The sequence below is a fragment of the Phyllobates terribilis genome, unplaced genomic scaffold, assembly GCF_046119375.1.
Source record: "Phyllobates terribilis strain yellow unplaced genomic scaffold, ASM4611937v1 Scaffold_66__1_contigs__length_7565176, whole genome shotgun sequence".
Classification (NCBI taxonomy): Eukaryota; Metazoa; Chordata; class Amphibia; order Anura; family Dendrobatidae; genus Phyllobates; species Phyllobates terribilis.
In genome coordinates this window covers 88,048-109,441 of record NW_027362826.1, presented here as the reverse complement: position 1 = coordinate 109,441, position 21,394 = coordinate 88,048, and the positions used below count along the sequence as shown (strand labels likewise).

Below are 21,394 nucleotides of genomic sequence, written 5' to 3'. Positions count from 1 at the left end.
CTGGGGCACATTGCTCCAAAGCCCTCACACTTACCCAGCCTAGTGACTTCGATCCTGGAGGGCCATGTTTTCCATCAGATAACTCTATGAGCCACCTGGCGTACTAACAAGTGCACCAAACCAGTGTGTAATATGCATCAATTTACTAGGGCAGCCCAAGGACAAAACTGCCTTTTCAAAAGATACTACACTTGATCTTAGCCAAAAGGCCGAGAAGCGATAACCAGAATTGGTTTCAAACTACGGAGCCACCCAAGGATCCTGAAAAGTCCATTTGTGGAGATGAGCTCCTGGACTCCCGTTAAGAAGACATGTTGTCAACCTCTAGATCCCTTACATGCCTGCACTTTTCGGCTTGCTGCTGCTGCAATCCACGCGTTTTAGATCTGCATAACTCCACCTCTTTAAACACAGCACCTTCACCCCCTGCTGTTCCCACCCGCCTCAACACTGTTGGAAGGGAGGAGAACCAATTAAGGCGGGGGGTGGGGTGGAACGAGCAGCTGTCTACCCTTAGCAGGAGGGCTCCTGATTACATACCTCTCCTGCTGCTGCTGCTGCTGGCTGTCCAGCAGCAGACTGAAGGTGGCTGCTGCTGTGCACAGGTATATAAAGGCTCAGAGCCTATTATGACACGCGCAGCCAGCGTTCCATTGCCACATTCCATCTACTGCAGGCAGGATACCTGGCTGGCTGAATGTCGCTGAGAAGCTCACAGAGACCGCCATAAGCAACAGTTTAACAGAATGCCACAGACTAATCAACCAAACTTTTTGGGTTGGGTTCTCTTTTGTAGTCTGCAGGCATTAAATGAAAGAAGTCAGTGTTCCAGCAGAAGGAGACAACGTTTCAGAAAAGGCATTGTAGCAAACCAAAAAAGAAATTTTAAGCGCAGCAGAGTAACCAGCGCACATACCTGTTAGCTCAGGTGAGTTTAAAAGGCTGCTGTTGATAACAAGGGCATTTGCTAAATAGATGGTGTGTGTGCAACAATATACTGAAAGGTCAATTATATTGTGCAGCTTATCTCACCACCTGTAGTTATTTAGGTGAAAGCTCCAAAATGCTTGCCTAATATGTCTGTTTATCCAAAAGGAAGTAAAAAGGGAGAGCTAGAAAGATAGCATTGCATCACATTACATGGCAATGCAATGCACAGTTGCTGAAGTTGAACCAAAATGAGCTTGTAATCTGGCTTCTGCAACTTTGAACATGAAAAATCCAATGAGGAGAAGAAAAGCAAAGCCAAAGAGTCCATCCCAAAATCCGACAAACAAGCAAAATGAACAAAAAACATTGAATTCAATTCTTTCTGATTTTAGAAACTGCATTAAAGAAGGGGTGCACCGGTCCTGGAGATACTGCAATACCAGGTCAATGCGTGGAGTGGACAGAGCAAGCTCTTTTTCCATCTCCCTGTTCTAAAAATCCATTTAATATATGGTCCCCAGATAGGGGACGTATCAGATATTAAACTGATAAGAACAGATACTACACTTGATCTTAGCCAAAAGGCCGAGAAGCGATAACCAGAATTGGTTTCAAACTACGGAGCCACCCAAGGATCCTGAAAAGTCCATTTGTGGAGATGAGCTCCTGGACTCCCGTTAAGAAGACATGTTGTCAACCTCTAGATCCCTTACATGCCTGCACTTTTCGGCTTGCTGCTGCTGCAATCCACGCGTTTTAGATCTGCATAACTCCACCTCTTTAAACACAGCACCTTCACCCCCTGCTGTTCCCACCCGCCTCAACACCGTTGGAAGGGAGGAGAACCAATTAAGGCGGGGGGTGGGGTGGAACGAGCAGCTGTCTACCCTTAGCAGGAGGGCTCCTGATTACATACCTCTCCTGCTGCTGCTGCTGCTGGCTGTCCAGCAGCAGACTGAAGGTGGCTGCTGCTGTGCACAGGTATATAAAGGCTCAGAGCCTATTATGACACGCGCAGCCAGCGTTCCATTGCCACATTCCATCTACTGCAGGCAGGATACCTGGCTGGCTGAATATCGCTGAGAAGCTCACAGAGACCGCCATAAGCAACAGTTTAACAGAATGCCACAGACTAATCAACCAAACTTTTTGGGTTGGGTTCTCTTTTATAGTCTGCAGGCATTAAATGAAAGAAGTCAGTGTTCCAGCAGAAGGAGACAACGTTTCAGAAAAGGCATTGTAGCAAACCAAAAAAGAAATTTTAAGCGCAGCAGAGTAACCAGCGCACATACCTGTTAGCTCAGGTGAGTTTAAAAGGCTGCTGTTGATAACAAGGGCATTTGCTAAATAGATGGTGTGTGTGCAACAATATACTGAAAGGTCAATTATATTGTGCAGCTTATCTCACCACCTGTAGTTATTTAGGTGAAAGCTCCAAAATGCTTGCCTAATATGTCTGTTTATCCAAAAGGAAGTAAAAAGGGAGAGCTAGAAAGATAGCATTGCATCACATTACATGGCAATGCAATGCACAGTTGCTGAAGTTGAACCAAAATGAGCTTGTAATCTGGCTTCTGCAACTTTGAACATGAAAAATCCAATGAGGAGAAGAAAAGCAAAGCCAAAGAGTCCATCCCAAAATCCGACAAACAAGCAAAATGAACAAAAAACATTGAATTCAATTCTTTCTGATTTTAGAAACTGCATTAAAGAAGGGGTGCACCGGTCCTGGAGATACTGCAATACCAGGTCAATGCGTGGAGTGGACAGAGCAAGCTCTTTTTCCATCTCCCTGTTCTAAAAATCCATTTAATATATGGTCCCCAGATAGGGGACGTATCAGATATTAAACTGATAAGAACAGATATTACGCTTGATCTTAGCCAAAAGGCCGAGAAGCGATAACCAGAATTGGTTTCAAACTACGGAGCCACCCAAGGATCCTGAAAAGTCCATTTGTGGAGATGAGCTCCTGGACTCCCGTTAAGAAGACATGTTGTCAACCTCTAGATCCCTTACATGCCTGCACTTTTCGGCTTGCTGCTGCTGCAATCCACGCGTTTTAGATCTGCATAACTCCACCTCTTTAAACACAGCACCTTCACCCCCTGCTGTTCCCACCCGCCTCAACACCGTTGGAAGGGAGGAGAACCAATTAAGGCGGGGGGTGGGGTGGAACGAGCAGCTGTCTACCCTTAGCAGGAGGGCTCCTGATTACATACCTCTCCTGCTGCTGCTGGCTGTCCAGCAGCAGACTGAAGGTGGCTGCTGCTGTGCACAGGTATATAAAGGCTCAGAGCCTATTATGACACGCGCAGCCAGCGTTCCATTGCCACATTCCATCTACTGCAGGCAGGATACCTGGCTGGCTGAATGTCGCTGAGAAGCTCACAGAGACCGCCATAAGCAACAGTTTAACAGAATGCCACAGACTAATCAACCAAACTTTTTGGGTTGGGTTCTCTTTTATAGTCTGCAGGCATTAAATGAAAGAAGTCAGTGTTCCAGCAGAAGGAGACAACGTTTCAGAAAAGGCATTGTAGCAAACCAAAAAAGAAATTTTAAGCGCAGCAGAGTAACCAGCGCACATACCTGTTAGCTCAGGTGAGTTTAAAAGGCTGCTGTTGATAACAAGGGCATTTGCTAAATAGATGGTGTGTGTGCAACAATATACTGAAAGGTCAATTATATTGTGCAGCTTATCTCACCACCTGTAGTTATTTAGGTGAAAGCTCCAAAATGCTTGCCTAATATGTCTGTTTATCCAAAAGGAAGTAAAAAGGGAGAGCTAGAAAGATAGCATTGCATCACATTACATGGCAATGCAATGCACAGTTGCTGAAGTTGAACCAAAATGAGCTTGTAATCTGGCTTCTGCAACTTTGAACATGAAAAATCCAATGAGGAGAAGAAAAGCAAAGCCAAAGAGTCCATCCCAAAATCCGACAAACAAGCAAAATGAACAAAAAACATTGAATTCAATTCTTTCTCATTTTAGAAACTGCATTAAAGAAGGGGTGCACCGGTCCTGGAGATACTGCAATACCAGGTCAATGCGTGGAGTGGACAGAGCAAGCTCTTTTTCCATCTCCCTGTTCTAAAAATCCATTTAATATATGGTCCCCAGATAGGGGACGTATCAGATATTAAACTGATAAGAACAGATACTACACTTGATCTTAGCCAAAAGGCCGAGAAGCGATAACCAGAATTGGTTTCAAACTACGGAGCCACCCAAGGATCCTGAAAAGTCCATTTGTGGAGATGAGCTCCTGGACCCCGTTAAGAAGACATGTTGTCAACCTCTAGATCCCTTACATGCCTGCACTTTTCGGCTTGCTGCTGCTGCAATCCACGCGTTTTAGATCTGCATAACTCCACCTCTTTAAACACAGCACCTTCACCCCCTGCTGTTCCCACCCGCCTCAACACCGTTGGAAGGGAGGAGAACCAATTAAGGCGGGGGGTGGGGTGGAACGAGCAGCTGTCTACCCTTAGCAGGAGGGCTCCTGATTACATACCTCTCCTGCTGCTGCTGCTGCTGGCTGTCCAGCAGCAGACTGAAGGTGGCTGCTGCTGTGCACAGGTATATAAAGGCTCAGAGCCTATTATGACACGCGCAGCCAGCGTTCCATTGCCACATTCCATCTACTGCAGGCAGGATACCTGGCTGGCTGAATGTCGCTGAGAAGCTCACAGAGACCGCCATAAGCAACAGTTTAACAGAATGCCACAGACTAATCAACCAAACTTTTTGGGTTGGGTTCTCTTTTATAGTCTGCAGGCATTAAATGAAAGAAGTCAGTGTTCCAGCAGAAGGAGACAACGTTTCAGAAAAGGCATTGTAGCAAACCAAAAAAGAAATTTTAAGCGCAGCAGAGTAACCAGCGCACATACCTGTTAGCTCAGGTGAGTTTAAAAGGCTGCTGTTGATAACAAGGGCATTTGCTAAATAGATGGTGTGTGTGCAACAATATACTGAAAGGTCAATTATATTGTGCAGCTTATCTCACCACCTGTAGTTATTTAGGTGAAAGCTCCAAAATGCTTGCCTAATATGTCTGTTTATCCAAAAGGAAGTAAAAAGGGAGAGCTAGAAAGATAGCATTGCATCACATTACATGGCAATGCAATGCACAGTTGCTGAAGTTGAACCAAAATGAGCTTGTAATCTGGCTTCTGCAACTTTGAACATGAAAAATCCAATGAGGAGAAGAAAAGCAAAGCCAAAGAGTCCATCCCAAAATCCGACAAACAAGCAAAATGAACAAAAAACATTGAATTCAATTCTTTCTGATTTTAGAAACTGCATTAAAGAAGGGGTGCACCGGTCCTGGAGATACTGCAATACCAGGTCAATGCGTGGAGTGGACAGAGCAAGCTCTTTTTCCATCTCCCTGTTCTAAAAATCCATTTAATATATGGTCCCCAGATAGGGGACGTATCAGATATTAAACTGATAAGAACAGATACTACACTTGATCTTAGCCAAAAGGCCGAGAAGCGATAACCAGAATTGGTTTCAAACTACGGAGCCACCCAAGGATCCTGAAAAGTCCATTTGTGGAGATGAGCTCCTGGACTCCCGTTAAGAAGACATGTTGTCAACCTCTAGATCCCTTACATGCCTGCACTTTTCGGCTTGCTGCTGCTGCAATCCACGCGTTTTAGATCTGCATAACTCCACCTCTTTAAACACAGCACCTTCACCCCCTGCTGTTCCCACCCGCCTCAACACCGTTGGAAGGGAGGAGAACCAATTAAGGCGGGGGGTGGGGTGGAACGAGCAGCTGTCTACCCTTAGCAGGAGGGCTCCTGATTACATACCTCTCCTGCTGCTGCTGCTGCTGGCTGTCCAGCAGCAGACTGAAGGTGGCTGCTGCTGTGCACAGGTATATAAAGGCTCAGAGCCTATTATGACACGCGCAGCCAGCGTTCCATTGCCACATTCCATCTACTGCAGGCAGGATACCTGGCTGGCTGAATGTCGCTGAGAAGCTCACAGAGACCGCCATAAGCAACAGTTTAACAGAATGCCACAGACTAATCAACCAAACTTTTTGGGTTGGGTTCTCTTTTATAGTCTGCAGGCATTAAATGAAGGAAGTCAGTGTTCCAGCAGAAGGAGACAACGTTTCAGAAAAGGCATTGTAGCAAACCAAAAAAGAAATTTTAAGCGCAGCAGAGTAACCAGCGCACATACCTGTTAGCTCAGGTGAGTTTAAAAGGCTGCTGTTGATAACAAGGGCATTTGCTAAATAGATGGTGTGTGTGCAACAATATACTGAAAGGTCAATTATATTGTGCAGCTTATCTCACCACCTGTAGTTATTTAGGTGAAAGCTCCAAAATGCTTGCCTAATATGTCTGTTTATCCAAAAGGAAGTAAAAAGGGAGAGCTAGAAAGATAGCATTGCATCACATTACATGGCAATGCAATGCACAGTTGCTGAAGTTGAACCAAAATGAGCTTGTAATCTGGCTTCTGCAACTTTGAACATGAAAAATCCAATGAGGAGAAGAAAAGCAAAGCCAAAGAGTCCATCCCAAAATCCGACAAACAAGCAAAATGAACAAAAAACATTGAATTCAATTCTTTCTGATTTTAGAAACTGCATTAAAGAAGGGGTGCACCGGTCCTGGAGATACTGCAATACCAGGTCAATGCGTGGAGTGGACAGAGCAAGCTCTTTTTCCATCTCCCTGTTCTAAAAATCCATTTAATATATGGTCCCCAGATAGGGGACGTATCAGATATTAAACTGATAAGAACAGATACTACACTTGATCTTAGCCAAAAGGCCGAGAAGCGATAACCAGAATTGGTTTCAAACTACGGAGCCACCCAAGGATCCTGAAAAGTCCATTTGTGGAGATGAGCTCCTGGACTCCCGTTAAGAAGACATGTTGTCAACCTCTAGATCCCTTACATGCCTGCACTTTTCGGCTTGCTGCTGCTGCAATCCACGCGTTTTAGATCTGCATAACTCCACCTCTTTAAACACAGCACCTTCACCCCCTGCTGTTCCCACCCGCCTCAACACCGTTGGAAGGGAGGAGAACCAATTAAGGCGGGGGGTGGGGTGGAACGAGCAGCTGTCTACCCTTAGCAGGAGGGCTCCTGATTACATACCTCTCCTGCTGCTGCTGCTGCTGGCTGTCCAGCAGCAGACTGAAGGTGGCTGCTGCTGTGCACAGGTATATAAAGGCTCAGAGCCTATTATGACACGCGCAGCCAGCGTTCCATTGCCACATTCCATCTACTGCAGGCAGGATACCTGGCTGGCTGAATGTCGCTGAGAAGCTCACAGAGACCGCCATAAGCAACAGTTTAACAGAATGCCACAGACTAATCAACCAAACTTTTTGGGTTGGGTTCTCTTTTATAGTCTGCAGGCATTAAATGAAAGAAGTCAGTGTTCCAGCAGAAGGAGACAACGTTTCAGAAAAGGCATTGTAGCAAACCAAAAAAGAAATTTTAAGCGCAGCAGAGTAACCAGCGCACATACCTGTTAGCTCAGGTGAGTTTAAAAGGCTGCTGTTGATAACAAGGGCATTTGCTAAATAGATGGTGTGTGTGCAACAATATACTGAAAGGTCAATTATATTGTGCAGCTTATCTCACCACCTGTAGTTATTTAGGTGAAAGCTCCAAAATGCTTGCCTAATATGTCTGTTTATCCAAAAGGAAGTAAAAAGGGAGAGCTAGAAAGATAGCATTGCATCACATTACATGGCAATGCAATGCACAGTTGCTGAAGTTGAACCAAAATGAGCTTGTAATCTGGCTTCTGCAACTTTGAACATGAAAAATCCAATGAGGAGAAGAAAAGCAAAGCCAAAGAGTCCATCCCAAAATCCGACAAACAAGCAAAATGAACAAAAAACATTGAATTCAATTCTTTCTGATTTTAGAAACTGCATTAAAGAAGGGGTGCACCGGTCCTGGAGATACTGCAATACCAGGTCAATGCGTGGAGTGGACAGAGCAAGCTCTTTTTCCATCTCCCTGTTCTAAAAATCCATTTAATATATGGTCCCCAGATAGGGGACGTATCAGATATTAAACTGATAAGAACAGATACTACACTTGATCTTAGCCAAAAGGCCGAGAAGCGATAACCAGAATTGGTTTCAAACTACGGAGCCACCCAAGGATCCTGAAAAGTCCATTTGTGGAGATGAGCTCCTGGACTCCCGTTAAGAAGACATGTTGTCAACCTCTAGATCCCTTACATGCCTGCACTTTTCGGCTTGCTGCTGCTGCAATCCACGCGTTTTAGATCTGCATAACTCCACCTCTTTAAACACAGCACCTTCACCCCCTGCTGTTCCCACCCGCCTCAACACCGTTGGAAGGGAGGAGAACCAATTAAGGCGGGGGGTGGGGTGGAACGAGCAGCTGTCTACCCTTAGCAGGAGGGCTCCTGATTACATACCTCTCCTGCTGCTGCTGCTGCTGGCTGTCCAGCAGCAGACTGAAGGTGGCTGCTGCTGTGCACAGGTATATAAAGGCTCAGAGCCTATTATGACACGCGCAGCCAGCGTTCCATTGCCACATTCCATCTACTGCAGGCAGGATACCTGGCTGGCTGAATGTCGCTGAGAAGCTCACAGAGACCGCCATAAGCAACAGTTTAACAGAATGCCACAGACTAATCAACCAAACTTTTTGGGTTGGGTTCTCTTTTATAGTCTGCAGGCATTAAATGAAAGAAGTCAGTGTTCCAGCAGAAGGAGACAACGTTTCAGAAAAGGCATTGTAGCAAACCAAAAAAGAAATTTTAAGCGCAGCAGAGTAACCAGCGCACATACCTGTTAGCTCAGGTGAGTTTAAAAGGCTGCTGTTGATAACAAGGGCATTTGCTAAATAGATGGTGTGTGTGCAACAATATACTGAAAGGTCAATTATATTGTGCAGCTTATCTCACCACCTGTAGTTATTTAGGTGAAAGCTCCAAAATGCTTGCCTAATATGTCTGTTTATCCAAAAGGAAGTAAAAAGGGAGAGCTAGAAAGATAGCATTGCATCACATTACATGGCAATGCAATGCACAGTTGCTGAAGTTGAACCAAAATGAGCTTGTAATCTGGCTTCTGCAACTTTGAACATGAAAAATCCAATGAGGAGAAGAAAAGCAAAGCCAAAGAGTCCATCCCAAAATCCGACAAACAAGCAAAATGAACAAAAAACATTGAATTCAATTCTTTCTGATTTTAGAAACTGCATTAAAGAAGGGGTGCACCGGTCCTGGAGATACTGCAATACCAGGTCAATGCGTGGAGTGGACAGAGCAAGCTCTTTTTCCATCTCCCTGTTCTAAAAATCCATTTAATATATGGTCCCCAGATAGGGGACGTATCAGATATTAAACTGATAAGAACAGATACTACACTTGATCTTAGCCAAAAGGCCGAGAAGCGATAACCAGAATTGGTTTCAAACTACGGAGCCACCCAAGGATCCTGAAAAGTCCATTTGTGGAGATGAGCTCCTGGACTCCCGTTAAGAAGACATGTTGTCAACCTGTAGATCCCTTACATGCCTGCACTTTTCGGCTTGCTGCTGCTGCAATCCACGCGTTTTAGATCTGCATAACTCCACCTCTTTAAACACAGCACCTTCACCCCCTGCTGTTCCCACCCGCCTCAACACCGTTGGAAGGGAGGAGAACCAATTAAGGCGGGGGGTGGGGTGGAACGAGCAGCTGTCTACCCTTAGCAGGAGGGCTCCTGATTACATACCTCTCCTGCTGCTGCTGCTGGCTGTCCAGCAGCAGACTGAAGGTGGCTGCTGCTGTGCACAGGTATATAAAGGCTCAGAGCCTATTATGACACGCGCAGCCAGCGTTCCATTGCCACATTCCATCTACTGCAGGCAGGATACCTGGCTGGCTGAATGTCGCTGAGAAGCTCACAGAGACCGCCATAAGCAACAGTTTAACAGAATGCCACAGACTAATCAACCAAACTTTTTGGGTTGGGTTCTCTTTTATAGTCTGCAGGCATTAAATGAAAGAAGTCGGTGTTCCAGCAGAAGGAGACAACGTTTCAGAAAAGGCATTGTAGCAAACCAAAAAAGAAATTTTAAGCGCAGCAGAGTAACCAGCGCACATACCTGTTAGCTCAGGTGAGTTTAAAAGGCTGCTGTTGATAACAAGGGCATTTGCTAAATAGATGGTGTGTGTGCAACAATATACTGAAAGGTCAATTATATTGTGCAGCTTATCTCACCACCTGTAGTTATTTAGGTGAAAGCTCCAAAATGCTTGCCTAATATGTCTGTTTATCCAAAAGGAAGTAAAAAGGGAGAGCTAGAAAGATAGCATTGCATCACATTACATGGCAATGCAATGCACAGTTGCTGAAGTTGAACCAAAATGAGCTTGTAATCTGGCTTCTGCAACTTTGAACATGAAAAATCCAATGAGGAGAAGAAAAGCAAAGCCAAAGAGTCCATCCCAAAATCCGACAAACAAGCAAAATGAACAAAAAACATTGAATTCAATTCTTTCTGATTTTAGAAACTGCATTAAAGAAGGGGTGCACCGGTCCTGGAGATACTGCAATACCAGGTCAATGCGTGGAGTGGACAGAGCAAGCTCTTTTTCCATCTCCCTGTTCTAAAAATCCATTTAATATATGGTCCCCAGATAGGGGACGTATCAGATATTAAACTGATAAGAACAGATACTACACTTGATCTTAGCCAAAAGGCCGAGAAGCGATAACCAGAATTGGTTTCAAACTACGGAGCCACCCAAGGATCCTGAAAAGTCCATTTGTGGAGATGAGCTCCTGGACTCCCGTTAAGAAGACATGTTGTCAACCTGTAGATCCCTTACATGCCTGCACTTTTCGGCTTGCTGCTGCTGCAATCCACGCGTTTTAGATCTGCATAACTCCACCTCTTTAAACACAGCACCTTCACCCCCTGCTGTTCCCACCCGCCTCAACACCGTTGGAAGGGAGGAGAACCAATTAAGGCGGGGGGTGGGGTGGAACGAGCAGCTGTCTACCCTTAGCAGGAGGGCTCCTGATTACATACCTCTCCTGCTGCTGCTGCTGGCTGTCCAGCAGCAGACTGAAGGTGGCTGCTGCTGTGCACAGGTATATAAAGGCTCAGAGCCTATTATGACACGCGCAGCCAGCGTTCCATTGCCACATTCCATCTACTGCAGGCAGGATACCTGGCTGGCTGAATGTCGCTGAGAAGCTCACAGAGACCGCCATAAGCAACAGTTTAACAGAATGCCACAGACTAATCAACCAAACTTTTTGGGTTGGGTTCTCTTTTATAGTCTGCAGGCATTAAATGAAAGAAGTCAGTGTTCCAGCAGAAGGAGACAACGTTTCAGAAAAGGCATTGTAGCAAACCAAAAAAGAAATTTTAAGCGCAGCAGAGTAACCAGCGCACATGCCTGTTAGCTCAGGTGAGTTTAAAAGGCTGCTGTTGATAACAAGGGCATTTGCTAAATAGATGGTGTGTGTGCAACAATATACTGAAAGGTCAATTATATTGTGCAGCTTATCTCACCACCTGTAGTTATTTAGGTGAAAGCTCCAAAATGCTTGCCTAATATGTCTGTTTATCCAAAAGGAAGTAAAAAGGGAGAGCTAGAAAGATAGCATTGCATCACATTACATGGCAATGCAATGCACAGTTGCTGAAGTTGAACCAAAATGAGCTTGTAATCTGGCTTCTGCAACTTTGAACATGAAAAATCCAATGAGGAGAAGAAAAGCAAAGCCAAAGAGTCCATCCCAAAATCCGACAAACAAGCAAAATGAACAAAAAACATTGAATTCAATTCTTTCTGATTTTAGAAACTGCATTAAAGAAGGGGTGCACCGGTCCTGGAGATACTGCAATACCAGGTCAATGCGTGGAGTGGACAGAGCAAGCTCTTTTTCCATCTCCCTGTTCTAAAAATCCATTTAATATATGGTCCCCAGATAGGGGACGTATCAGATATTAAACTGATAAGAACAGATACTACACTTGATCTTAGCCAAAAGGCCGAGAAGCGATAACCAGAATTGGTTTCAAACTACGGAGCCACCCAAGGATCCTGAAAAGTCCATTTGTGGAGATGAGCTCCTGGACTCCCGTTAAGAAGACATGTTGTCAACCTCTAGATCCCTTACATGCCTGCACTTTTCGGCTTGCTGCTGCTGCAATCCACGCGTTTTAGATCTGCATAACTCCACCTCTTTAAACACAGCACCTTCACCCCCTGCTGTTCCCACCCGCCTCAACACCGTTGGAAGGGAGGAGAACCAATTAAGGCGGGGGGTGGGGTGGAACGAGCAGCTGTCTACCCTTAGCAGGAGGGCTCCTGATTACATACCTCTCCTGCTGCTGCTGCTGCTGGCTGTCCAGCAGCAGACTGAAGGTGGCTGCTGCTGTGCACAGGTATATAAAGGCTCAGAGCCTATTATGACACGCGCAGCCAGCGTTCCATTGCCACATTCCATCTACTGCAGGCAGGATACCTGGCTGGCTGAATGTCGCTGAGAAGCTCACAGAGACCGCCATAAGCAACAGTTTAACAGAATGCCACAGACTAATCAACCAAACTTTTTGGGTTGGGTTCTCTTTTATAGTCTGCAGGCATTAAATGAAAGAAGTCAGTGTTCCAGCAGAAGGAGACAACGTTTCAGAAAAGGCATTGTAGCAAACCAAAAAAGAAATTTTAAGCGCAGCAGAGTAACCAGCGCACATACCTGTTAGCTCAGGTGAGTTTAAAAGGCTGCTGTTGATAACAAGGGCATTTGCTAAATAGATGGTGTGTGTGCAACAATATAATGAAAGGTCAATTATATTGTGCAGCTTATCTCACCACCTGTAGTTATTTAGGTGAAAGCTCCAAAATGCTTGCCTAATATGTCTGTTTATCCAAAAGGAAGTAAAAAGGGAGAGCTAGAAAGATAGCATTGCATCACATTACATGGCAATGCAATGCACAGTTGCTGAAGTTGAACCAAAATGAGCTTGTAATCTGGCTTCTGCAACTTTGAACATGAAAAATCCAATGAGGAGAAGAAAAGCAAAGCCAAAGAGTCCATCCCAAAATCCGACAAACAAGCAAAATGAACAAAAAACATTGAATTCAATTCTTTCTGATTTTAGAAACTGCATTAAAGAAGGGGTGCACCGGTCCTGGAGATACTGCAATACCAGGTCAATGCGTGGAGTGGACAGAGCAAGCTCTTTTTCCATCTCCCTGTTCTAAAAATCCATTTAATATATGGTCCCCAGATAGGGGACGTATCAGATATTAAACTGATAAGAACAGATACTACACTTGATCTTAGCCAAAAGGCCGAGAAGCGATAACCAGAATTGGTTTCAAACTACGGAGCCACCCAAGGATCCTGAAAAGTCCATTTGTGGAGATGAGCTCCTGGACTCCCGTTAAGAAGACATGTTGTCAACCTCTAGATCCCTTACATGCCTGCACTTTTCGGCTTGCTGCTGCTGCAATCCACGCGTTTTAGATCTGCATAACTCCACCTCTTTAAACACAGCACCTTCACCCCCTGCTGTTCCCACCCGCCTCAACACCGTTGGAAGGGAGGAGAACCAATTAAGGCGGGGGGTGGGGTGGAACGAGCAGCTGTCTACCCTTAGCAGGAGGGCTCCTGATTACATACCTCTCCTGCTGCTGCTGCTGCTGGCTGTCCAGCAGCAGACTGAAGGTGGCTGCTGCTGTGCACAGGTATATAAAGGCTCAGAGCCTATTATGACACGCGCAGCCAGCGTTCCATTGCCACATTCCATCTACTGCAGGCAGGATACCTGGCTGGCTGAATGTCGCTGAGAAGCTCACAGAGACCGCCATAAGCAACAGTTTAACAGAATGCCACAGACTAATCAACCAAACTTTTTGGGTTGGGTTCTCTTTTATAGTCTGCAGGCATTAAATGAAAGAAGTCAGTGTTCCAGCAGAAGGAGACAACGTTTCAGAAAAGGCATTGTAGCAAACCAAAAAAGAAATTTTAAGCGCAGCAGAGTAACCAGCGCACATACCTGTTAGCTCAGGTGAGTTTAAAAGGCTGCTGTTGATAACAAGGGCATTTGCTAAATAGATGGTGTGTGTGCAACAATATACTGAAAGGTCAATTATATTGTGCAGCTTATCTCACCACCTGTAGTTATTTAGGTGAAAGCTCCAAAATGCTTGCCTAATATGTCTGTTTATCCAAAAGGAAGTAAAAAGGGAGAGCTAGAAAGATAGCATTGCATCACATTACATGGCAATGCAATGCACAGTTGCTGAAGTTGAACCAAAATGAGCTTGTAATCTGGCTTCTGCAACTTTGAACATGAAAAATCCAATGAGGAGAAGAAAAGCAAAGCCAAAGAGTCCATCCCAAAATCCGACAAACAAGCAAAATGAACAAAAAACATTGAATTCAATTCTTTCTGATTTTAGAAACTGCATTAAAGAAGGGGTGCACCGGTCCTGGAGATACTGCAATACCAGGTCAATGCGTGGAGTGGACAGAGCAAGCTCTTTTTCCATCTCCCTGTTCTAAAAATCCATTTAATATATGGTCCCCAGATAGGGGACGTATCAGATATTAAACTGATAAGAACAGATACTACACTTGATCTTAGCCAAAAGGCCGAGAAGCGATAACCAGAATTGGTTTCAAACTACGGAGCCACCCAAGGATCCTGAAAAGTCCATTTGTGGAGATGAGCTCCTGGACTCCCGTTAAGAAGACATGTTGTCAACCTCTAGATCCCTTACATGCCTGCACTTTTCGGCTTGCTGCTGCTGCAATCCACGCGTTTTAGATCTGCATAACTCCACCTCTTTAAACACAGCACCTTCACCCCCTGCTGTTCCCACCCGCCTCAACACCGTTGGAAGGGAGGAGAACCAATTAAGGCGGGGGGTGGGGTGGAACGAGCAGCTGTCTACCCTTAGCAGGAGGGCTCCTGATTACATACCTCTCCTGCTGCTGCTGCTGCTGGCTGTCCAGCAGCAGACTGAAGGTGGCTGCTGCTGTGCACAGGTATATAAAGGCTCAGAGCCTATTATGACACGCGCAGTCAGCGTTCCATTGCCACATTCCATCTACTGCAGGCAGGATACCTGGCTGGCTGAATGTCGCTGAGAAGCTCACAGAGACCGCCATAAGCAACAGTTTAACAGAATGCCACAGACTAATCAACCAAACTTTTTGGGTTGGGTTCTCTTTTATAGTCTGCAGGCATTAAATGAAAGAAGTCAGTGTTCCAGCAGAAGGAGACAACGTTTCAGAAAAGGCATTGTAGCAAACCAAAAAAGAAATTTTAAGCGCAGCAGAGTAACCAGCGCACATACCTGTTAGCTCAGGTGAGTTTAAAAGGCTGCTGTTGATAACAAGGGCATTTGCTAAATAGATGGTGTGTGTGCAACAATATACTGAAAGGTCAATTATATTGTGCAGCTTATCTCACCACCTGTAGTTATTTAGGTGAAAGCTCCAAAATGCTTGCCTAATATGTCTGTTTATCCAAAAGGAAGTAAAAAGGGAGAGCTAGAAAGATAGCATTGCATCACATTACATGGCAATGCAATGCACAGTTGCTGAAGTTGAACCAAAATGAGCTTGTAATCTGGCTTCTGCAACTTTGAACATGAAAAATCCAATGAGGAGAAGAAAAGCAAAGCCAAAGAGTCCATCCCAAAATCCGACAAACAAGCAAAATGAACAAAAAACATTGAATTCAATTCTTTCTGATTTTAGAAACTGCATTAAAGAAGGGGTGCACCGGTCCTGGAGATACTGCAATACCAGGTCAATGCGTGGAGTGGACAGAGCAAGCTCTTTTTCCATCTCCCTGTTCTAAAAATCCATTTAATATATGGTCCCCAGATAGGGGACGTATCAGATATTAAACTGATAAGAACAGATACTACACTTGATCTTAGCCAAAAGGCCGAGAAGCGATAACCAGAATTGGTTTCAAACTACGGAGCCACCCAAGGATCCTGAAAAGTCCATTTGTGGAGATGAGCTCCTGGACTCCCGTTAAGAAGACATGTTGTCAACCTCTAGATCCCTTACATGCCTGCACTTTTCGGCTTGCTGCTGCTGCAATCCACGCGTTTTAGATCTGCATAACTCCACCTCTTTAAACACAGCACCTTCACCCCCTGCTGTTCCCACCCGCCTCAACACCGTTGGAAGGGAGGAGAACCAATTAAGGCGGGGGGTGGGGTGGAACGAGCAGCTGTCTACCCTTAGCAGGAGGGCTCCTGATTACATACCTCTCCTGCTGCTGCTGCTGCTGGCTGTCCAGCAGCAGACTGAAGGTGGCTGCTGCTGTGCACAGGTATATAAAGGCTCAGAGCCTATTATGACACGCGCAGCCAGCGTTCCATTGCCACATTCCATCTACTGCAGGCAGGATACCTGGCTGGCTGAATGTCGCTGAGAAGCTCACAGAGACCGCCATAAGCAACAGTTTAACAGAATGCCACAGACTAATCAACCAAACTTTTTGGGTTGGGTTCTCTTTTATAGTCTGCAGGCATTAAATGAAAGAAGTCAGTGTTCCAGCAGAAGGAGACAACGTTTCAGAAAAGGCATTGTAGCAAACCAAAAAAGAAATTTTAAGCGCAGCAGAGTAACCAGCGCACATACCTGTTAGCTCAGGTGAGTTTAAAAGGCTGCTGTTGATAACAAGGGCATTTGCTAAATAGATGGTGTGTGTGCAACAATATACTGAAAGGTCAATTATATTGTGCAGCTTATCTCACCACCTGTAGTTATTTAGGTGAAAGCTCCAAAATGCTTGCCTAATATGTCTGTTTATCCAAAAGGAAGTAAAAAGGGAGAGCTAGAAAGATAGCATTGCATCACATTACATGGCAATGCAATGCACAGTTGCTGAAGTTGAACCAAAATGAGCTTGTAATCTGGCTTCTGCAACTTTGAACATGAAAAATCCAATGAGGAGAAGAAAAGCAAAGCCAAAGAGTCCATCCCAAAATCCGACAAACAAGCAAAATGAACAAAAAACATTGAATTCAATTCTTTCTGATTTTAGAAACTGCATTAAAGAAGGGGTGCACCGGTCCTGGAGATACTGCAATACCAGGTCAATGCGTGGAGTGGACAGAGCAAGCTCTTTTTCCATCTCCCTGTTCTAAAAATCCATTTAATATATGGTCCCCAGATAGGGGACGTATCAGATATTAAACTGATAAGAACAGATACTACACTTGATCTTAGCCAAAAGGCCGAGAAGCGATAACCAGAATTGGTTTCAAACTACGGAGCCACCCAAGGATCCTGAAAAGTCCATTTGTGGAGATGAGCTCCTGGACTCCCGTTAAGAAGACATGTTGTCAACCTCTAGATCCCTTACATGCCTGCACTTTTCGGCTTGCTGCTGCTGCAATCCACGCGTTTTAGATCTGCATAACTCCACCTCTTTAAACACAGCACCTTCACCCCCTGCTGTTCCCACCCGCCTCAACACCGTTGGAAGGGAGGAGAACCAATTAAGGCGGGGGGTGGGGTGGAACGAGCAGCTGTCTACCCTTAGCAGGAGGGCTCCTGATTACATACCTCTCCTGCTGCTGCTGCTGCTGGCTGTCCAGCAGCAGACTGAAGGTGGCTGCTGCTGTGCACAGGTATATAAAGGCTCAGAGCCTATTATGACACGCGCAGCCAGCGTTCCATTGCCACATTCCATCTACTGCAGGCAGGATACCTGGCTGGCTGAATGTCGCTGAGAAGCTCACAGAGACCGCCATAAGCAACAGTTTAACAGAATGCCACAGACTAATCAACCAAACTTTTTGGGTTGGGTTCTCTTTTATAGTCTGCAGGCATTAAATGAAAGAAGTCAGTGTTCCAGCAGAAGGAGACAACGTTTCAGAAAAGGCATTGTAGCAAACCAAAAAAGAAATTTTAAGCGCAGCAGAGTAACCAGCGCACATACCTGTTAGCTCAGGTGAGTTTAAAAGGCTGCTGTTGATAACAAGGGCATTTGCTAAATAGATGGTGTGTGTGCAACAATATACTGAAAGGTCAATTATATTGTGCAGCTTATCTCACCACCTGTAGTTATTTAGGTGAAAGCTCCAAAATGCTTGCCTAATATGTCTGTTTATCCAAAAGGAAGTAAAAAGGGAGAGCTAGAAAGATAGCATTGCATCACATTACATGGCAATGCAATGCACAGTTGCTGAAGTTGAACCAAAATGAGCTTGTAATCTGGCTTCTGCAACTTTGAACATGAAAAATCCAATGAGGAGAAGAAAAGCAAAGCCAAAGAGTCCATCCCAAAATCCGACAAACAAGCAAAATGAACAAAAAACATTGAATTCAATTCTTTCTGATTTTAGAAACTGCATTAAAGAAGGGGTGCACCGGTCCTGGAGATACTGCAATACCAGGTCAATGCGTGGAGTGGACAGAGCAAGCTCTTTTTCCATCTCCCTGTTCTAAAAATCCATTTAATATATGGTCCCCAGATAGGGGACGTATCAGATATTAAACTGATAAGAACAGATACTACACTTGATCTTAGCCAAAAGGCCGAGAAGCGATAACCAGAATTGGTTTCAAACTACGGAGCCACCCAAGGATCCTGAAAAGTCCATTTGTGGAGATGAGCTCCTGGACTCCCGTTAAGAAGACATGTTGTCAACCTCTAGATCCCTTACATGCCTGCACTTTTCGGCTTGCTGCTGCTGCAATCCACGCGTTTTAGATCTGCATAACTCCACCTCTTTAAACACAGCACCTTCACCCCCTGCTGTTCCCACCCGCCTCAACACCGTTGGAAGGGAGGAGAACCAATTAAGGCGGGGGGTGGGGTGGAACGAGCAGCTGTCTACCCTTAGCAGGAGGGCTCCTGATTACATACCTCTCCTGCTGCTGCTGCTGCTGGCTGTCAAGCAGCAGACTGAAGGTGGCTGCTGCTGTGCACAGGTATATAAAGGCTCAGAGCCTATTATGACACGCGCAGCCAGCGTTCCATTGCCACATTCCATCTACTGCAGGCAGGATACCTGGCTGGCTGAATGTCGCTGAGAAGCTCACAGAGACCGCCATAAGCAACAGTTTAACAGAATGCCACAGACTAATCAACCAAACTTTTTGGGTTGGGTTCTCTTTTATAGTCTGCAGGCATTAAATGAAAGAAGTCAGTGTTCCAGCAGAAGGAGACAACGTTTCAGAAAAGGCATTGTAGCAAACCAAAAAAGAAATTTTAAGCGCAGCAGAGTAACCAGCGCACATACCTGTTAGCTCAGGTGAGTTTAAAAGGCTGCTGTTGATAACAAGGGCATTTGCTAAATAGATGGTGTGTGTGCAACAATATACTGAAAGGTCAATTATATTGTGCAGCTTATCTCACCACCTGTAGTTATTTAGGTGAAAGCTCCAAAATGCTTGCCTAATATGTCTGTTTATCCAAAAGGAAGTAAAAAGGGAGAGCTAGAAAGATAGCATTGCATCACATTACATGGCAATGCAATGCACAGTTGCTGAAGTTGAACCAAAATGAGCTTGTAATCTGGCTTCTGCAACTTTGAACATGAAAAATCCAATGAGGAGAAGAAAAGCAAAGCCAAAGAGTCCATCCCAAAATCCGACAAACAAGCAAAATGAACAAAAAACATTGAATTCAATTCTTTCTGATTTTAGAAACTGCATTAAAGAAGGGGTGCACCGGTCCTGGAGATACTGCAATACCAGGTCAATGCGTGGAGTGGACAGAGCAAGCTCTTTTTCCATCTCCCTGTTCTAAAAATCCATTTAATATATGGTCCCCAGATAGGGGACGTATCAGATATTAAACTGATAAGAACAGATACTACACTTGATCTTAGCCAAAAGGCCGAGAAGCGATAACCAGAATTGGTTTCAAACTACGGAGCCACCCAAGGATCCTGAAAAGTCCATTTGTGGAGATGAGCTCCTGGACTCCCGTTAAGAAGACATGTTGTCAACCTCTAGATCCCTTACATGCCTGCACTTTTCGGCTTGCTGCTGCTGCAATCCACGCGTTTTAGATCTGCATAACTCCACCTCTTTAAACACAGCACCTTCACCCCCTGCTGTTCCCACCCGCCTCAACACCGTTGGAAGGGAGGAGAACCAATTAAGGCGGGGGGTGGGGTGGAACGAGCAGCTGTCTACCCTTAGCAGGAGGGCTCCTGATTACATACCTCTCCTGCTGCTGCTGCTGCTGGCTGTCCAGCAGCAGACTGAAGGTGGCTGCTGCTGTGCACAGGTATATAAAGGCTCAGAGCCTATTATGACACGCGCAGTCAGCGTTCCATTGCCACATTCCATCTACTGCAGGCAGGATACCTGGCTGGCTGAATGTCGCTGAGAAGCTCACAGAGACCGCCATAAGCAACAGTTTAACAGAATGCCACAGACTAATCAACCAAACTTTTTGGGTTGGGTTCTCTTTTATAGTCTGCAGGCATTAAATGAAAGAAGTCAGTGTTCCAGCAGAAGGAGACAACGTTTCAGAAAAGGCATTGTAGCAAACCAAAAAAGAAATTTTAAGCGCAGCAGAGTAACCAGCGCACATACCTGTTAGCTCAGGTGAGTTTAAAAGGCTGCTGTTGATAACAAGGGCATTTGCTAAATAGATGGTGTGTGTGCAACAATATACTGAAAGGTCAATTATATTGTGCAGCTTATCTCACCACCTGTAGTTATTTAGGTGAAAGCTCCAAAATGCTTGCCTAATATGTCTGTTTATCCAAAAGGAAGTAAAAAGGGAGAGCTAGAAAGATAGCATTGCATCACATTACATGGCAATGCAATGCACAGTTGCTGAAGTTGAACCAAAATGAGCTTGTAATCTGGCTTCTGCAACTTTGAACATGAAAAATCCAATGAGGAGAAGAAAAGCAAAGCCAAAGAGTCCATCCCAAAATCCGACAAACAAGCAAAATGAACAAAAAACATTGAATTCAATTCTTTCTGATTTTAGAAACTGCATTAAAGAAGGGGTGCACCGGTCCTGGAGATACTGCAATACCAGGTCAATGCGTGGAGTGGACAGAGCAAGCTCTTTTTCCATCTCCCTGTTCTAAAAATCCATTTAATATATGGTCCCCAGATAGGGGACGTATCAGATATTAAACTGATAAGAACAGATTTTTTTTTTTTTTTTAATTTGGCTATCCCCTGCAGAGGGATAAAACCGTTTATTAAAACTTTAACAAATTACAAGCATAATTACACAAATACCAAACGTTAAAAGACAAATGAAATTTACAAAACAAAAAAATACAAAGATTTTAAATAATTAGGTTCCATTGGTCAACAAGCCATTTTTTGGAAATATGTACATTCTTCTTTTTGTCAATTAAATAATAAGTATACATTTCACATAAACATAAACTTAAAACATCATTCACTGATAAAACATCTTGTTTAAAAATAGCAATGTTGCGCGCTTTCCAGAGAGATGACTTGGCGCAGT

General features: G+C 44.7%; 16 non-coding genes and 1 pseudogene across 16 annotated transcripts; all 17 read right to left on the bottom strand.

The window, feature by feature from the left end:
- Window positions 1–105: 105 nt before the first annotated feature.
- Window positions 106–221, bottom strand: LOC141193751 (U2 spliceosomal RNA; annotated as a pseudogene).
- Window positions 222–1,336: 1,115 nt separating this feature from the next.
- Window positions 1,337–1,527, bottom strand: LOC141193723 (U2 spliceosomal RNA). Its single transcript, XR_012266597.1, has one exon. It is a non-coding gene; the product is annotated as a U2 spliceosomal RNA (small nuclear RNA).
- Window positions 1,528–2,642: 1,115 nt separating this feature from the next.
- Window positions 2,643–2,833, bottom strand: LOC141193584 (U2 spliceosomal RNA). The gene has a single exon (XR_012266490.1). It is a non-coding gene; the product is annotated as a U2 spliceosomal RNA (small nuclear RNA).
- A 1,109-nt stretch (window positions 2,834–3,942) lies between these two features.
- On the bottom strand, window positions 3,943–4,133 carry LOC141193712 (U2 spliceosomal RNA). The gene has a single exon (XR_012266592.1). It is a non-coding gene; the product is annotated as a U2 spliceosomal RNA (small nuclear RNA).
- Window positions 4,134–5,247: 1,114 nt separating this feature from the next.
- On the bottom strand, window positions 5,248–5,438 carry LOC141193701 (U2 spliceosomal RNA). The gene has a single exon (XR_012266586.1). It is a non-coding gene; the product is annotated as a U2 spliceosomal RNA (small nuclear RNA).
- Window positions 5,439–6,553: 1,115 nt separating this feature from the next.
- On the bottom strand, window positions 6,554–6,744 carry LOC141193690 (U2 spliceosomal RNA). The gene has a single exon (XR_012266576.1). It is a non-coding gene; the product is annotated as a U2 spliceosomal RNA (small nuclear RNA).
- Window positions 6,745–7,859: 1,115 nt separating this feature from the next.
- Window positions 7,860–8,050, bottom strand: LOC141193678 (U2 spliceosomal RNA). Its single transcript, XR_012266568.1, has one exon. It is a non-coding gene; the product is annotated as a U2 spliceosomal RNA (small nuclear RNA).
- A 1,115-nt stretch (window positions 8,051–9,165) lies between these two features.
- On the bottom strand, window positions 9,166–9,356 carry LOC141193667 (U2 spliceosomal RNA). Its single transcript, XR_012266557.1, has one exon. It is a non-coding gene; the product is annotated as a U2 spliceosomal RNA (small nuclear RNA).
- A 1,112-nt stretch (window positions 9,357–10,468) lies between these two features.
- Window positions 10,469–10,659, bottom strand: LOC141193656 (U2 spliceosomal RNA). Its single transcript, XR_012266548.1, has one exon. It is a non-coding gene; the product is annotated as a U2 spliceosomal RNA (small nuclear RNA).
- Window positions 10,660–11,771: 1,112 nt separating this feature from the next.
- Window positions 11,772–11,962, bottom strand: LOC141193644 (U2 spliceosomal RNA). Its single transcript, XR_012266539.1, has one exon. It is a non-coding gene; the product is annotated as a U2 spliceosomal RNA (small nuclear RNA).
- Window positions 11,963–13,077: 1,115 nt separating this feature from the next.
- On the bottom strand, window positions 13,078–13,268 carry LOC141193633 (U2 spliceosomal RNA). Its single transcript, XR_012266534.1, has one exon. It is a non-coding gene; the product is annotated as a U2 spliceosomal RNA (small nuclear RNA).
- Window positions 13,269–14,383: 1,115 nt separating this feature from the next.
- LOC141193621 (U2 spliceosomal RNA) lies at window positions 14,384–14,574 on the bottom strand. The gene has a single exon (XR_012266525.1). It is a non-coding gene; the product is annotated as a U2 spliceosomal RNA (small nuclear RNA).
- A 1,115-nt stretch (window positions 14,575–15,689) lies between these two features.
- Window positions 15,690–15,880, bottom strand: LOC141193607 (U2 spliceosomal RNA). The gene has a single exon (XR_012266513.1). It is a non-coding gene; the product is annotated as a U2 spliceosomal RNA (small nuclear RNA).
- A 1,115-nt stretch (window positions 15,881–16,995) lies between these two features.
- Window positions 16,996–17,186, bottom strand: LOC141193596 (U2 spliceosomal RNA). The gene has a single exon (XR_012266502.1). It is a non-coding gene; the product is annotated as a U2 spliceosomal RNA (small nuclear RNA).
- Window positions 17,187–18,301: 1,115 nt separating this feature from the next.
- On the bottom strand, window positions 18,302–18,492 carry LOC141193585 (U2 spliceosomal RNA). The gene has a single exon (XR_012266491.1). It is a non-coding gene; the product is annotated as a U2 spliceosomal RNA (small nuclear RNA).
- Window positions 18,493–19,607: 1,115 nt separating this feature from the next.
- On the bottom strand, window positions 19,608–19,798 carry LOC141193573 (U2 spliceosomal RNA). The gene has a single exon (XR_012266480.1). It is a non-coding gene; the product is annotated as a U2 spliceosomal RNA (small nuclear RNA).
- A 1,115-nt stretch (window positions 19,799–20,913) lies between these two features.
- LOC141193671 (U2 spliceosomal RNA) lies at window positions 20,914–21,108 on the bottom strand. Its single transcript, XR_012266561.1, has one exon. It is a non-coding gene; the product is annotated as a U2 spliceosomal RNA (small nuclear RNA).
- Between the last annotated feature and the right edge of the window lie 286 nt (window positions 21,109–21,394).